This window comes from Biomphalaria glabrata, chromosome 13 (genome assembly GCF_947242115.1).
Source record: "Biomphalaria glabrata chromosome 13, xgBioGlab47.1, whole genome shotgun sequence".
NCBI classification, from domain to species: domain Eukaryota; kingdom Metazoa; phylum Mollusca; class Gastropoda; family Planorbidae; genus Biomphalaria; species Biomphalaria glabrata.
This window is the reverse complement of record NC_074723.1, coordinates 1,009,611-1,028,080: the sequence shown is the minus strand read 5'-3', so window position 1 is coordinate 1,028,080 and position 18,470 is coordinate 1,009,611.

The window sequence follows — 18,470 nt, the reverse complement described above, 5'->3', positions numbered from 1 at the left end:
GGAAAGCTGAGCCTTCAGTATTCATAGATATGGATCAATATGTAGGGTTTTGTCCTCTTAGATAATTGTACACTTTTTTTCTCACACACCCATTCTCAGCCTTAAACAATTCATTCTTTATTTTTTAAATTGGTTCACAGACTAGTGGTTCACAGACTAGTGGTTCACAGACTAGTGGTTCACAGACTAGTGGTTCACAGACTAGTGGTTCACGACTAGTGGTTCACAGACTAGTGGTTCATGACAAGTGGTTCACGACTAGTAGTTCACGACTTAGTGGTTCACAGACTAGTGGTTCACGGCTAGTGGTTCACAGACTAGTGGTTCACAGACTAGTGGTTCACAACTAGTGGTTCACAGACTAGTGGTTCACAGACTAGTGGTTCACAGACTAGTGGTTCACAGACTAGTGGTTCACAACTAGTGGTTCACAGACATGTGGTTCACAGACTAGTGGTTCACGACTAGTGGTTCACAGACTAGTGGTTCACAGACTAGTGGTTCACAGACTAGTAGTTCACAGACTAGTGGTTCACGACTAGTGGTTCACAGACTAGTGGTTCACAGACAAGTGCTTCACGACTAGTGGTTCACAGACTAGTGGTTCACGACTAGTGGTTCACGACAAGTGGTTCACAGACTAGTGGTTCACAGACTAGTGGTTCACAGACTAGTGGTTACAGACTAGTGGTTACAGACTAGTGGTTACATACTAGTGGTTCACGACTAGTGGTTCACGACAAGTGGTTCACAGACTAGTGGTTCACAGACTAGTGGTTCACAGACTAGTGGTTCACAGACTAGTGGTTCACAACTAGTGGTTCACAGACTAGTGGTTCACAGACTAGTGGTTCACAACTAGTGGTTCACAGACATGTGGTTCACAGACTAGTGGTTCACAGACTAGTGGTTCACAGACTAGTGGTTCACAGACTAGTGGTTCACAGACTAGTGGTTCACAGACTAGTGGTTCACGACTAGTGGTTCACAGACTAGTGGTTCACAGACAAATGCTTCACGACTAGTGGTTCACGACTTAGTGGTTCACAGACTAGTGGTTCACGGCTAGTGGTTCACGACTAGTGGTTCACAGACTAGTGGTTCACAGACTAGTGGTTCACAGACTAGTGGTTACAGACTAGTGGTTACATACTAGTGGTTCACGACTAGTGGTTCACGACAAGTGGTTCACAGACTAGTGGTTCACAGACTATTGGTTCACGACTAGTGGTTCACAACTAGTGGTTCACAGGATAGTAACATAGTGTTAATATTTTCGTCTCCAGTCCACATATATCGCAGGTTAAGGTGACATTCGTTCTGGTGGTAGAGGAGCCAGCCATTTCTCGTTTGGCACGCTTTTCTTTCAGAGCTGAGGCCCATGTTCTATGTTCCCTGTACATCGCTTTCTTGGTCACCATCTCTCTTCAAGAAGTGCTGTCTAGGACTAAGTCTTCCTAGTGGTCAGTATCAATGTCCACTGCTTTTAGGTTGCCTTTGACGTCATCCACAGATCTGAGATGGACATGTATGATTAAAAAAAAACAATCATTGTTCTGCGTGTGTGTACTGTACAAATTATACATGATTTGATGATAGTGTGTGTTGTTGCCTGTCGTTGACTTATAGCACCAATCAGCTGGCAAACAACTAAACCGCTATAGGCGTAATGTATCTAAACAAATAAAACTTCAAATAACTTGAATAACTTCATTTTGTGAACAAAACTAGATAGAACTTTAATTTTAATATAGACAAAATCAAGTTAATATGAAACCAAATACATGGAGTAGACTTTAGTAAGACTATTTCTTAACATGATTTAACTCACTACAATAACACAACCTTTCAGTCTCACGTTCTGGAGGCGTCTCCCCTAACTAAAATGTAATAACGACAGCGCCTATTTAGTTGATGCAAATCAGGTGACGTTAATTTAGGTGATGTTTATAAGGTAATGTTAATTAAGTAATGTTAATTAGGTGATTGTCAGGGTTCGACTTTATATATATGTATACGCTGCTGCTGCTGCTCTGCTTGTCTCTCTTGTCTTGTTGTGTTTCTTAACTTGGCTCCTGTGGCTCACTAGGGGTTTCTTGAATATTAAATAATACTTGCTTGGTACTTTCTTGGTTACTCAGAATTCATCAATACTTGCTTAACTCAAATACGCTTAATATACATCAACTCAACTCCTTATATTCATGAATATCAACAATACTTTAATACTTGATAACGCGCACAATTATATCACTCTTATGAAATAGTAATACACAAAACACCAGTCCATCAACTTATAAATACATAAATACCAGTCCAGGAAGTAAACGTCCAACCTTCCTGGACCGGGAGCAAGACCTTACTGACTAACACATTCTCTCGCACATTCAACGAAGACTTATCACTCAGTTCACAACACGTGCAACACTTCGCATTCCTAACAAGGGGATATAACAATCATACCAAAATATCAAACTAACATTCATTCTCGCCATACCTCTCCCTGACAGTGATGTTAATTAGATAACGTTAATTAGGGGAGGTTTTCCTTGTCTGTATTTGCCAAATACGAGCTATAAATCTACAAATAGAAAACAAAAACTGTATAAATACTCAGAAAGACACAGAGATGAAGGTACATTTCTTATTCCATTTGCTGAGATATATATATACAAATGCTCCATCTTTCCTAGTGCTATTTGAGCATGGTATCAGTGGCACAAAGGGGTTCAATGAACCCGGGACCACGATAATCAGGGGACACAGCCTGTGACGTAGCAACACTAGCTCAACGGGGTTTATTTCACTTGAGCCCATGACGGATGACAAAAAGGGGCCACATGAGATTTAGGAGATGATATCAAAGTGAAAAAAAAAACCTCTTTTGTAAGAACCGATTAAAAAGTAGAATCTACAAAGCTTCCTCAAAATGTTCTTAACTTTCTACCCAAAACGTTATATTCGTTTTAAAACATTAATCAGTGTTTTTAAGCTAAAGTCAGCGTACTAGCGACTTAAATTACTTCATTGTAAGAAACTGCTCTCAACCAGGTTAATTGTAGTGGTGGCTAGCTCTGACCGTGCATTTGAGATTACTTCATTGTAAGAATTTACTCTCAACCAGGTTAATTGTAGCGGTGGCTAGCCCTGATCGTGCATTTGAGATAACAATAGTTGCTTGATCATTCCACTCTGTTTCTTCTTCTGTATATTTTATAAAACCATGAATAGTATTCAAGGAATGGGGGGGGGGGGCAGGGCCCTATGCGAAACGGATTGAGCGGGGCCCAGTCTGTGTAGGGATAAGAATAATAAGGGAAAATTATGATTATTGGTTAATTATGCATGAGTAAATGCATGACGCGTTGGACGTAATCATCTTCTTTTTAAAGTAACGTCTGTAATATATAAGATATAAGATTATGATCTAGAATTAGCGCGGGGCCTAAGAAAGTGCAGGGCCCACCGCTGAGGCATAGGTTGCAATGGCCTCACACCGGCCCTGGGTGTGGGGGGGGGGGGAAGAGTTTGGTTAAGAAAATATTTATGTGTTGTAGAGAAAGAGAAAATGGAAATGGGAAGAGGGTTGACAATAACATTTTAGTCTATAGGGATAGTCCTGATGGTCAGGAATCAAAATTGTGACATACTTGCTAATTATTCAATTTTCTGAAAGCTCAATTTGTTTCTTTTTTTCTATAACTATAACATAGTTAATTATAAGTATTTTGTATTAACAATATGAACTAAATTCTGGGACTTAAGTCAGAGATCTAAACAGACTTCTTTCTGCTGTGTTTATTAAAAAACAAACTTTTGCACTTTGAGGGCCATAAGAGACATTTGTATATAATGTTCTGCTTATTGTCCAGTGCACAATTGTAAGCGCAATCAACGATGAGTTAAAAATGTTGGAAAGTTAGCAGCAAGATCTACATAAAGCAGATAAACAACTGCAGAAGATCTATAATGAAATAAATAATTAGAGAATGACTTTTTGAGTGTAAGATGAAAGAGGCTGCTAAAGTAGCAGAACTTTTAATTGTTGATGCAGTTTTTTTTCCCTCTACATCAGGGGTTCTCAACCTGTGGGTCTCGACCCCCTTGGGGGTCGATTGACCATTTGCAAGGGGTCGCTTAACACCATCGAAACTATGGATTGTTATTGCCTACTCTTCTATTGCTGTATGTGTGTGTCGGGGGGGGGTCGCGGCAGAGTGGGATTGTAAAAAGGGGTCGCCGAGCTTAAAAGGTTGAGAACCGCTGCTCTACACGATTGCGGAAAGTTAAGAAGCTATTAGATGAGCCTACTACTAATGACCAAGAAGAGAATACTCAAAAGAAGACTTTCAAATTCAACGCATTTTACGGCACTATTGATGTCATTGTTTCTCAGTAAAATGACGAATTTCATTGGCATACAAAAATGGTCGAAATGTTTTAGTATTTGAAGCCCATTTCATTTCAAGTACTAACAGCAAAGAGTTGGAGGACGTCAACATTCTTCTAGTCTTATCTCTGACTCAGAGGATATTTTTCTATGAATATTGTTCAGAGATAAAGTACAGTTCCCCTTTTAGATCATACGGTCTATAGGGAAGATGATGTTATGTCATCAGTTTCTTTGGCCAACGGTTAACGAGCAGGGTGTCATGTGGCCAGCACAAAGACCAAGCTCCTTTACTGTCCCCAACTGAAGTCAGGTATTCATTAGAGGGTGTACTCAGGGGCGCCCTGATAGTCCCGAACTCAAATCACAGTCATTACCGGGATTCGAACCCAGGACCCCAGGTTTGGAAGCCAAGCCGCTTAACCATTCAGCCGCCGCGCCCATATTGTTCACAGATACAACCCATCCAAAGAAGCCTTTAATGACATATCAAGTCTGTGTTCAATACGAGATATGGCTAGGTTTTTTTTTATTAATAGGCAAGGTTTTATTGGATTTGGTTAAGTTTTTTTAATGAGAAACAACTAGATCTATATTAGTTTCCGAGTTAAACATACATCTCTTGAAGATAAAAAGTCACTCTGCTCTCTCGATTTAATCATGTATTTACAATGTGTTGATGAAATGTGTCGAGTATATTACAAAATGTTCGCCAATTTAAATTTTAAAAAATTATTAAGAATTCGGGCCGTACTTTGGGCATCCCTGGTATAGAGCATTTGGTAATTAACGTCCTTTAGTTTGTGGATTACCTCCTCTGCCTGCTCCCCTCTCCGGCAGAAAAGAAAAACAAGTTTTTGTCTCCGTTGTGGTCTTACATTGCGTCACAATAACCCAGGGGCGTAGGAATTTTCCATTGCTTGGGGGCAGGGTAGGCTTGACTTCTTTTGGGGCCCCTGCATTTTGCGTAATATTTAATTTTTTAATGTAAAAAAAAACACTCATTTGGAGGCACTCCTCTAGTGGGGGCCCGCTAGGAATATTCAAATCCTCTCACCTCCTCCCACGACCCTAGCTACGCCAATGCCGTAACCCTTAGTTACAATCACATTGGGATTGTTTCCTGTGTGTGTATACAGGGCCGGCCTCAGGCCACTGACACCTATGCGGTCGCAGTGGGCCCCACACTTTCATAAGCCCGCGCTAACTCTAAATCTCCTGAAAACTCATGAAAATCTTCAGGAATAGACAAAATTGTCGTTTTGGTGTGTCATTATTGTGGAAAACGCCAATTCTACGCGCGATATAAAAAGGCATTGTAAGCTTTCGATTAATAAAAATGCTACTAATTTTAACCTAAAGCGGTAGTTCCTTTACTTTTTTTTTTTTACTATAAGAGTCACTGGCATATACAGATATAGATGTAAAATATCTCGATCTCTTAAAAAAAAAGAATAAAAGTGATCTTTTTTAAAAACTCTGATCGTGATTTTGTACGTAGTAAAGAAAGAATAAAATGCGACGACACATTTATTTTCTAATACAAACTCTTAATTGTCCCTTATTATCCGTATCCCTACACAGACTGGGACCCGCATACTCCGTTTCGCATAGGGCTCTGCAATAGTTAGGATCGGCCCAGTGTTTGTGTGTGTGTGTGTGGTCACGTGCTGTGACCTGCATAAAAGTTGTGTTATCTCCGAATGAACTCTTTATGTTGTCTGTTGTATTTATGTGTATGTTTCTGTTGTGTTGTTTTTATATGAGAACTGTGTCCTTGTAAGCACAACAAATTTCCATAAGGTTCAATAGCTGTCTTAGTCTTAGTCCCGTATTTAGGCCTACTCTTGAACAGGCCCTAATTTTTTTTTTACTTAATTAAGAGCCCCCCCCCTTTTTTTTTTGCCTTTTATAAGTACAGATCGTATATGCCAGTGAAAACTATTACTTCAGGGCCCTAACTTAGCTATAGCTTTCCTTTACGTAAATATGGATCTGGTAATGATTGTGATAGTAAGTGTATGTGTTTTGCGTGGCTGGTAGTGCAGTGTGTGTGCCTGTGTATGAAATGACCAGTGGACCTTGAGTGTACATGCTTGAGTGAACAGCAGTGTGTCAGGGACTGTGTGTAAAAGGAAGTCAGAGTATAGAGAACAAGTGGCTGGAGTAAAGAGCATAAATAAGGACGAATAAAATCATTGTGTTTATTGAAGCTCGTGTTGTTTTAGTCTAGTACAATGATTGTACACCTTCAATTTCTTTCCGTTCTACGCTGTGATTAAAGCTCTCTCTCTCTCTCTCTCTCTCTTGTAATGAATTAATTAATTAATTTCAAATCTTATCTTATATAATACAGACGTTACTTCAAATAAGAAGATGATTACGTCCTACGCGTCATGCATCTAGTCATGCCTCTTAACAGATGACTTAAATTTTGTCGTCATTAGTTTTTCCTGGCTGGCATGCTCTAGTAGCACTAGGGAAGAAGGAGCGTTATTACAGATTAGTCCTGGCATATGGAAAATGGAATATGCCTTTATTATGGATGTCCCTGCCCTCTTGAAGCTCCAATATAAATAAACTTAGTAGTATTGACATTGTCACAAGTCGAGTCTGTGACCTATTTCGACCAGTTTCTAGAAGCTCGAGATCAAACCAGTGCAAGTGTCCAGCGTAAACAAGTTAATTTTAGGTATCCAATCAAAGAAAGAGGTTAAGGGAAAAAAATAGCACACGTCAGCTTCTAGAAGGTCAAAGTTACTAAAATAATTAGGGGGAGAAGTTTCCATGATTCTGGAATGTACGATTAAGAAAGGTATAAATTAAGGGAAAGTCAGTTAGACGGGGTCCTCGCTTAGTCCTCGATTAGTAATGGTTATAAGTTTTGTGATATTAGCGGGTCCATTAGTTGAAGTTGAATGTTATACTAAGTGAAGTTTCATGTATCTTTACATTTTATTTTGAAGTATCAAGTTAAGTTGTTATTGAATTGAGAAGTCATTTTATGTGAAAGTTGAAGAAGTATTATTAAAGAAGTTTTAAGAAAATACAGAGAGATGTTTCTTTCTTCATTTCATTGAATTGTCAAGTTTGATAATATAATCCCCGGCAAGTGTGATCGTCACAGACATCTCTAAAAGTATGCTATGTTTGTAAATAAAGAGATTGAGTACTTGTAAATATAATCTCAGTTCGTTGTAAAAATGTACATCTATGAAACGTGGAGGCGGCACTGCCTTATTATACAATACGCTGTCGTAACTCCATGACAGATTTCCAGTGTAGTGTAATAGTTAGTACTGTTTTTTTTCTTTACAAAGCTTATATTAACTCCGTCCGTCTGACTGGTACAAATTTCTCCAACTTCCCATTCTCGGATTAAATTTAACTTTTGCACAGTTATTGATAGTAGATAACAATACATGAAGCAATCAAAACAAAACGACATACGAGTTCATCAATTAGTAATCGTTAATCACTGGCGTAGCTAGGGTACTTGATGCCCGGTGCGGCAGGTCTTCATAGTGTCCTCCAAAAAAAAAAAAAAAAAAGGGAACGAAACAGTAAAACGTCCTTTTTTCTCCAATAGAAATATATATGTAGTCAATGTTCAAGTTATGCTGATTCGAAATAAAATCAATTTTACAAAAAGATACATCTTAGTGCTTACTAACTAGCAATTTATCGAGAAAATTATCAAAATACTTTTTTCTTACCAACTTTGTTCAATTGACAAAATTGCCAAATGTGTCATCAGTCGATTGAAAGTAATTCTTGCATAACTAAAGTTTAGAACTATTTCTCTTGCATGTAGCATGTACCACAATTGTCAGAAATATGCGAATCAAGATTGCGATATTCGAGACAGGTTCATCTAGTGAATGCTTTTCTTTTTAACTCTAGAGCTGAATGGAACCTTGTTTCTTGAGTTGAAGGCTTCTGAAGAAACTGCGACAACCGTTGAAGTCTCTTTCTATCCACATGAAATTGTTTTTGTCCACAGTACTATCAATTTTTTTTTTCATTCTAGGATTGGGAAAGCGACAAAAACTCATATCACATCATGATATTGCTTAAATTTGATGATAATTTCTTTAACAATATGTTGATTTTAACAATATGTTGATTTTAACAATATGGTCCAATGAAAAAAAAGCTGTGAATTCTTTCCAAAATGACTGAAACTAAACGGAATCACAGTGAAATGAAAGTAAGCTACAACAGTCAACTTTAGTCAACAGACATTTTATGCAATCTAGATTTAGATAAAACTAGTGTACTGAACAATTTAGTATAAAATGTACCAACATAGCTTTGTCCTTCATATAAATACAGAGCATTGAACAATGTAGTATCCTTTTACCATGTACCACAGAAGAAAGTGTACAAGTGCGTTGCCTTCAGGGCTTTAAACAAATATAATCAATTTGATTCAACATGTTCTAAACCTTACATGTAATGGAAGAAAGAAAAGAGGAGAAAAACAAAGCATAGACATAAAAACATTTGTTTGTGTTTCTTAATGTGTTATACAAATGTGTAGTTTTTACTGACAAAGTTTGTGCTCAGCTTGATGCCCCTCATAACTTGATGCCCCATGCGGCCAGCACCACCCGCACATTGCTAGCTACGCCACTGTCGTTAATGAATTGTTTTATATGGAATACATTATAATTTAATAAACACTCAAATTTGTAATGATTAAGTTGAAATTTTTAAAGTTACGTTTACTAACAAATAAATCACTAACTAACATGAGAAAATGACCCAACGCATAACATCCTCACTTGTAGATTAGTATGCACAGATGCAAAGTTATAATCTCCGTCTCGACAGGTCTGGGAAACCAAAAATTCTTGACCCCTACGGTGACATGTATGCACTACGCAAAGCAGCAGGGTTTCTGTCCAGGGCTTTTGCAAGAGAGGATTTGAGCCTCTCAAGCCCTGACTCAGATGGAGTTAGATGATGATGATTAATATGATAAATTGATTATTTTATGTCTCCTTTATTCCTCCCCTAATAACGTTCTCTTTTATTATCCCACACAGGAGCCATCAGAGATGCAGTCCTGAAACTATTCATTCATCTTCTGTGGAGTCATGGCCCTAATCGTCTCCATCATACCCATCGTGGAGCCAGGGGCCCAGAGATACAACAAAGCCAACCTGGCTCGAAAAGTGAAACGAACATTTCATGAGGTTTATGTCTCTTTTTTTTTTTGTATATTTGCCAACTCCGAGTTAGGAATTCAATTTAAAAGCAGTGCTTCCTGTTATAGTAAACGCACCTTATGGGTACTCCTTAGACAGCGTAGGTGGAAGGAGTTTGTTTGTTTGTAAAATGTTTTACATGTTTCGGATGTTCCTTCAGAGTTGAAGATAGTATACTTCCTAGTCCAAACCTCCCGCAGGACGACGGGGGATGGGAGCGGGCAGGGTTTGAACCCTCGACCGTCGATAAATCTGAACGACAGTCCAGCGCACAAACCGCACGACCAGGCAGCCATCCTCGACCAGGCAGCCAGTTTAGCTTTTTGGTGTGGCGGGAGTATAGGGTCCAGGTCTATGATGCATATAGGAGTGAGGGGAGAACTACAGCACTGTAGACTGTCAGTTTTGTGGATATGCTGAGTCCTCTCCGTTGCCACACTTGTTCTTGAAGTCTGCCAAAAGCAAGCAATACTTCCGTCAATCTCATCAGCAAACGCCAACCTGATGATGATGAATACAAGTAATATTTCGCTATGGACAATGTTTGTTTAAAAGTTTTTATAGAGATAATCGACTAAACAACAAAGTTTTTATACATTGACCATTTCTACTATCAAATACGTGTAGAGGTTTGGTATCCAACTAATACCTCAGATTATTGAAAATTTAATCTACCCATCATAACAGAGCTCAATCATTATAGTTCTTAGCAGCAAATAAAGAATAAGGCTGTGATTAAGGCTAATATTAAGATTAAATCTTATGATTAAAACTTTGATATGTATACGATTAAGACTAAGACTACGTCCAGTGTTACAAGTATCGCTGCCTTGTGATGCGCTCCAGACTGTCACCTCGATAGTCCCGTGTTCGAACTCTTTAAAACTATGATTAAGTCTAAGATTTAATCTAAGATTATTAATTTTTAAATGAAGTCTAAGAAAAAGGTGGAAACTAGGATTGATTCTGTTTTGTAATGTGTAATGATATGATAAACATTTTTTTTTAAATTTCATACAAGAACACTGCATACAAAGAGCATACTAGAACACTCCATACAAAGAATATACAAGAACAATCTATACAAATAATATACAAGAACAAGACCATACAAGGACATTCCATGCAAAGAAAATACAAGTGCACTCTATACAAAGAACATACAAGAACATTCCATGCAAAGAAAATACAAGTGCACTCTATACAAAAAACATACAAGAATATTACATACAAAGAACAAACAACAATATTTCATGCAAAGAACGCACAAGAACACTCCTTACAAATAACATACAAGAACACTCCTTACAAATAACATACAACAACACTCCTTACAAATAACATACAACAACACTTCTTACAAATAACATACAACAACACTCCTTACAAATAACATACAAGAACATACAAGAACACTGCTTACAAATAACATACAACAACACTCCTTACAAATAGCATACAAGAACACTCCTTACAAATAACATACAAGAACACTCCTTACAAAGAACATACAAAAACATTCCTTACAAAGAACATACACGAACACTCCTTACTAATAACATACAAGAACACTCCTTACAAAGAACATACAAGAACACTCCTTACTAAGAACATACAAGAACACTCTATACAAGGAACATACAAGAACACTCCTTACTAAGAACATACAAGAACACTCCTTACTAAGAACATACAAGAACACTCTATACAAGAACACTTCATGCAGAGTAACATTCAAGTACACTTATACAAAGAAGACAGAAAAACACACACTTAAACATACCATACAATGAAAGGTTTAAGAAGCTAAAATTATACTCCGGCACCCGTGACAATGAGGAGCTCTGGTGTGGTATATATTCTATTTACATCATTCAAGGATCTCTGGCATTCTACGTCTGGAAATAATTATTTCCCTTTGCAACTTTTAATGTGACTAAAAAGCTTTAATCCTAGATACACATCCACTACCACAGGTTGGGCATTTGCCTGAAGAGCTCATCCTACCGTCGAGAATGGTCCCTGGCGTTCCAGCTTACGCTAATTAGATTTCGGACAATGTAATATTACAACTGTTGCGGCTAAGGAACCTTGTTTTATGACTGGGATTTTGAATTTTAGGATTTTCAGGGTACCCTCTGATCCCACCCAGCTCAAATGAGTACTGATATTAGTTGGGGTAACATAAAGGCGGTTGGTCGTTGTGCTGGCTACATGACACCCTCGTTAACAACGACCATAGAAACAAATGATCGTTATATCAGCTGTCTTATAGGTTGCAAGGTTTGAAAATGTGTACTTTAATATTATTAAATATCTTCTTTGGGGCCACGGTGTCTGAATGGTTAAACTCTGGGCTTCCGAACCTGGAGATCCTGGGCTCAAATCTCGGTGAAGATTTGGGTTTTTAATTTCGGAATTTTTAGGACGCCTCTGACTTCACCCAACTCTGATGGGTACCTGATTTAAGTTCTGGAAATTAAAGACGGTTGGTCGTTGTCCGGCCACATGACACCCTGCTCGTTAACCGTTGGCCAAATAAACAGATGGCTTTAACATCATCTACCCTATAGATCGCATGATTTTCTTTGAAATGCCGAAATTTTAGACTCAACAATGTAACTCCGACAATTCTGCTTTTATGTCGTCTGCTCAGGTTTGTAGAAAAGAATAACTCTTAATTCAAGTGTCGCACACATTTTAGACCAACATATTATGGTCCAGCAAACCTACAATATAACAAGATCTCATGTTATAGATCTAGTACCTACTCTAAACCATTTGTACTTGTTTTACAAATACATAATTTGGCAATCAATGTCACTGCCAAAGAAAGGGAGACAAATCCTATGACTATGGTGTCATAAGAAAACGAATGCAAACAACGTGTTATTTCCCTTTTGAGCTGTACTAATAGACAATTAAGAATGTCTGAATTAAGGGGGTTACTGGAGTCGATTTTGGGTAAAAAAAAATCGATTTTTCAATTTTGGTGTAATTAAATAGGTGGACGTGTATTTTATAAACTGGCACCAAAAATTTTCTAAAAAATAGCATTTTTTATTGAAAAAAAAAGCATTTTAATGATGCACAACAGGCATTATTTTCCATATTTTTCTTAATACAAATTCACTGTTTTTGAGTGAATGCATTTTTTGTGACCCCCCACTGTAACATATTTCAAAAATCTCTAGAACTAATAGAGATAAATGTGTCAAATTTGGTACACGTATTCAGAGATAAATAATACAGAGAATCAGCTAGTTTTAATGACTTTAGCTGAAGAAGTTTTTAATATATGATCTTTTGGGGAAAAAAATGTGGATACATTTTACAGGAAAAAAAAAATCATTTTTTTTAAATCATAAAATGCACAATACTAAGGGAAAATGTATACAATCTAGCTAGCTCCTTACAGCCACCTTTATACTTTAAGTTGTAAGTATTTTTTGGCTTTGAAATTTATCTATTTTGAAAAATTTTAGAATTTTCTTAAATGAACTAATTTTTGTTTATTTTCAAGATGGCCGCCATTACCATGGCAACCCGCAAACATTAGACAGCATTCAATATATATATTTTTTATTGAGTTGTCATATGATATAATATAACAAAAGTTATTAAGTTAAAGCAAAAATTAAAAAAAAAAATTCGCACTCCAGTAACCCCTAGATAAATTAGTGTGTACAAGGTGGATTGGGTGGAGCGAATCGGTGGAGCTAGCTTGTGGCATGTCTTGTCGTCATGTTGTGCACGCACCTAATGCTAGAGTGCACTGATTCACAATCTTCGGCCTGTGGGACATATTCAGCCCGTAACGCGGTGCTATACAGCTCAAGGAGACTTCAGACCATGGTAATAAAGATGCAATTTCTCGGTGCTATGAATTCAATTATTTATTTTCTTTTTAATAAGGCGGTCCGTGACTCGCGCCATTTGTAGAAAATGAAATATATGCCCCCAAATCTGTTTCAAATTTAATTTTAAACATGCGAAACAGAAAAAAATAGAGCAGTGAGATTCATAACAAACGAATATTCACACTTAACCAGAGTAACACCTTTAGTAAAATCACTAAATTTAGAGATCGCCTACAGGACAGAAGACTCAAAAGTAAAGTAGCAATTATACATAAAACACTGAACCATAATCTTCAAATACAAAAACAAAATTTAATAAAATAATCTGAAAGACACAAAGATCAAGGCACATTCCTCATCCCATATGCTAAGACAAATTTGTACAAATACTCCTTCTTCCCTAACGCTATTAGAGCATAGAATGGGTTGCCTGAGCTAGCCAGGAAAACCAGTGACTTGGCAGAATTTAAGTCATTGGTTAATATGCATGGCTAAATGCATGACGCGTAGGACGTAATCATCTTCTTTTTTGAAGTAACGTCTGTAATATATAAGATAAAAAGATAAATACATTTTAAAAACAGCGCTTGTCTAAAGGGAATAACCGCAAAATAAATGAAATATATATCTCAGTACTACACGAAAAAGCTTCCTTTTTCTACATAAAACAAAATAAATGTATTCAAACTAAATGATAAAAAAATTCGCTGATTTTTTTTATTGAATCGAAAGGTTTTTCACAACATGACCTTCTGACATTAGCACGTGGCGCCCTCGAAAGTTGTTCATAACCTAACCGTCTGACCTCAAGATGTTGTTTATAACATGACCTTCTGACATTGGCGTTAAGGCATTTAAAACCTGACATTAGCTGGCACCCTTGAGAGGTTTCTTGTAAATATAAAATGGATTAACGTTTAAAAAAAATCTTTGGGCAGTTTAGACCAATCGCTCGTTGACATGTCGTAAAAACCTGTGACGTGGCAACCAGCTATTGGTCTAAACTGTCTACAGGCTGTGACGTCAGTCAGTGGTCAGTGTTGACACCTTCAATAACGAATGATCTCGCTACTACCCCATTAGACTGCTTATAAACCAGTGGCGTAGCTACCGATGTGCGGGTGGTGCGGGCCGCACAGGGCACCAAGTGGAGAGGGGCACCAAAACTCCCCCAGTGTGTATTAATTTCCTATTTCCCTGAGCTTTTCGGTAAAAATGACTAATTATATGGACACGAACAAACATAAACTACTGTATTTTAAATATGAACTAACGATTTATAAACTAGTCATGTCGCTATTTTGTTTCATCTCCTTGACTATTTCTTCAATACAATGTAAGCTATAGAACAGTTTGAATCTAATTTACTACATTTATTTCGGACACACGGCACATGTTGTTACTACACTGATCAATGCTCTGTAATATAAAGAAGAAGATAGGCCAACCTTTTTTTTTACTTCATTGTTTAGTCCATTGGTTTAATCTAGATATTGAGTTTACAAATATATTTCTAAACTCTAGCTCTAAACAATTGTCTAAGTTTATTCATTTCTTTATGATTCTTTATAGCTTAATTTTGGAAATAATTCTATTGTAATGTCAATATTTTAAAATAAGCTACCTTTGTTTTCTACGAGTTTTTTTTTTTAACTAACTAGTTAATTGTAATACTGTAACGTAAAAAAATGATGAACAGTGCTCAAGGCTGATTAGTCAGGCTGGCGCCTCAAAATCATTTTAAGCTCAGACGGAGAAATCGGCATATCCGGTTCTGTCCGGTCTGGGTAGACTATATATATATATATATATATATATATATATATATATAAGGGCCCGATACCCAGATCTATCGGGGTCCCTCAGTACCGACCCATCGGTATAGCAGAAAATGGCATCTGATGGGTAGGACTTTAATGTAGCTGATGCCAAGTTTTGGAGTATGGCAGGCGTTAATCGCCACTTGCTGGTTCCCTCTTGTCCTATAAGGGACATGTTTATTTGTGGGTCCGGCATCTCCTCCACGGAGGGCAAGTATTAATTCTTCTAATAGGAATTCTTACAATGGAGAGCCCAGCTGATTTAGACAAATTGGCCGCAATGTGGAGGAACGATCGCATTTTTATGCGGTTCCTCTCTCTCCACTGTTGCACTAAGATTGTGGTGGGTAGCCTAGAGTCGCCCCTTTTGTAGCGCTCGTAGGCTGTAAGTACCGCCCTCTCCCTCCTTAAATGTAAAGGGGCCACGTTTGTTAAGATTTCAGCAGCGTTTGTTGGGCTTGTCCGAAAGGTGCCACAAATGAACCTTTGTGCATGTGATTGTACTCGGTCGAGTGATTCGAGGGCAGTTTTACTAACATATACTTGAACTGTATAGCTGTACTCAATTTGTGATCTGACTGCCCCTAAGTACAATGTGCGTAACATGTAAGCTTTGTCACCCCACTTTGTGCTGGCCAGCTTTCTTAGTAACGCTAACTTCTCCGAGGCTTTTCTTTCAACATCCTGGACGTGCTGGAACATTGACAACTTTCTATCCAGGGTCACCCCTAGATATTTTGGGCGTGTTTTCACGTTGGAGTCGCAGCCCACCGAGTTGAAGCTCGAATGGAGCCTTTAAAATGTCGATCCCTAGAGGCTGAACAGGGACCAATTAAAAGGATGCACAAATTCATTTGTAGTATGTTTATGTAAAAGCGATTTTTTTGAATTAACAATATTTGATTAATGAATACATATTATTTTGAACAAAAAAGTAAGGTTTTGCAAAGTTATTAATTAGTTTTTTTTTTTTTTGGGGGGGGGGGCATCAAGATGAGGTACCGCACCGGGCATCAAGATGAGGTACCGCACCGGGCATCATATTCTCTAGCTACGCCACTGTTATAAACACACACACACACCATTTTGCTACATCACTTTTTTTCCAATGTTTTGTTAAGGAAACAACGAAACAACTAATATAAAATGTTAAAAATGTAAAATGTTTTACATGTTTCGGATGTTCCTTCAGAGTTGAAGATAATTACTTCCTAGTCCAAACCTCCCGCAGGACGACGGGGGATGGGAGCGGGCAGGGTTTGAACCCAGGACCATCGATAAAGCTGAACGACAGTCCAGCGTGCAAACCGCACGACCAGGCAGCCATCCTCGACCAGGCAGCCATATAAACAACTACCAAAAGTTAAGTGTGCGCGCGCATGCCTGCTACACGAGAAAAACATCCGGCAGTTGGACGTGTTGACATTTTGGTTGATGTGTTTCGTGCATGGGTGGGGGGAGGGGGGGTAACGAAGCTGGGTGCTGGAAGGAGCAGAGCAGTGGTTAGTAACTGGTCTAGAGGGTTCTTGAAATTAGGTGGCATGTCTACAGGCCTTCTAATGGTTTCGAAACCTGCCTTCAGCCACCCCCAGCCGTCTGCAACAACTTTATTTTGTAACCTTCATCTACTTCGCCTGTTTTCAATAAGAACCTATCTTTGGACTTCTTTGGATCTCAATTGTGGTACCAGCGGCCGTGGCGAAATATGTTATCGGCTCCTAGTCCAGACTATATAACACTGTCGATCATAGTTATCGAGAGGTTGTACATACATAGTTCAAGATCATTTGCACTGTTCTGTAATTTTATAATCATTGTAAATATGGACCTTACAAGTTGTCAGATCAAGATGCTTTTTTTTTTTAATTCATCATATGGAATGTAGATCAAGAATTTTGTCTACACAATTAAAAGGATGCACAAGAGATACAATTGTAAAAATAATAATGAATTACTATACTATATTGTTCTAAGTGCAAAGATCTTTATCGCGGTTTATGTCATTATGCATAATTTTTATTTTTACGTCTTAATTATTGTAAGAATTAAGTCGAAGACACTTGGAACTCTCTGGCACACGGAATTTCGCCTCAATGGCTCCTTCTGCCTGTCTGAACAAACTGTTCAGTCTAGGAAAGATCCAAGGAGATGTCATTTTTTTAAACCCGCCTTCTTCTTATAAAATACAGACGTTACTTCAAAAAAGAAGATGATTACGTCCTACGCGCCATGCATCTAGTCATGCCTCTTAACCAATGACTTAAATAACCGATGGTTCTTAATATCTTATCCCAAGAAGCTTGGGTTTAGATGCAAGGATGAAGGCCGAGCACACCGGGGATCCCCCCCATATTCCTTTTCTGTACCTCAACAGCTGTTCATAAAAAAAGGCCACATGAAGAACGGTGTGTGGGTAATAAAATGTTTCGTAGGGTTTTCTTCCATCCCCGCCAGTGCAATGGACTCCCCAACGGGAGTTCTGTTTTATTTCCCTATTCGCCTTATTTCCTTTTCTAACGATCGTTGCCACCCGAGCGCCACTTTAAGGCTGAGAAGCATTGCACAGACTGAAACATTTCACTCTTTCTTTCCTAATCGACGATACCAACGTTGATTTGACTCATTAAATTAAATTAATTTTTGGTTTTATAAACTTTAATTTGTGTTATATAAAAAGAGCAATGCATTCTTCTATAATATACCTATATATAACTATAAACTATAAATATAATAACTATATTCCTAATATAACATTTCCTGAATACTTACAAAAAAATGTATTGAAGTTTAAACATAACAGGGGAGTGAAACACATGTGAGCAAAATGAATAAGTCCACTGGAACGTAGAAAATAATGAAGGAGGGAAAGATTTAAATCGTTTGGTTATTTAAGTCAGTGATGCTCAAAATACGGCCCGCGGGCCAGAACCGGCCCGTGACGAGGTTCCATCCGGCCCGCCGAAACGTCGGTATAAAGTTTAGAAAATCTCCCCACCCCTTTAAAAATTTGAAGGTTGAAAAATGAATCTTTACCTACGTTAGGGCCCTCACTTTTTCTCTGATAAATTGGTATCAAGAGCTTTAACATTTGTGCCTTTATGAAAAGGAAATTAAGAATCTACCAGAACCATTGAACGAATCTTTTTTGCGGAACATGGAAATAAGCCAACAAACTTTTTTTATAAAG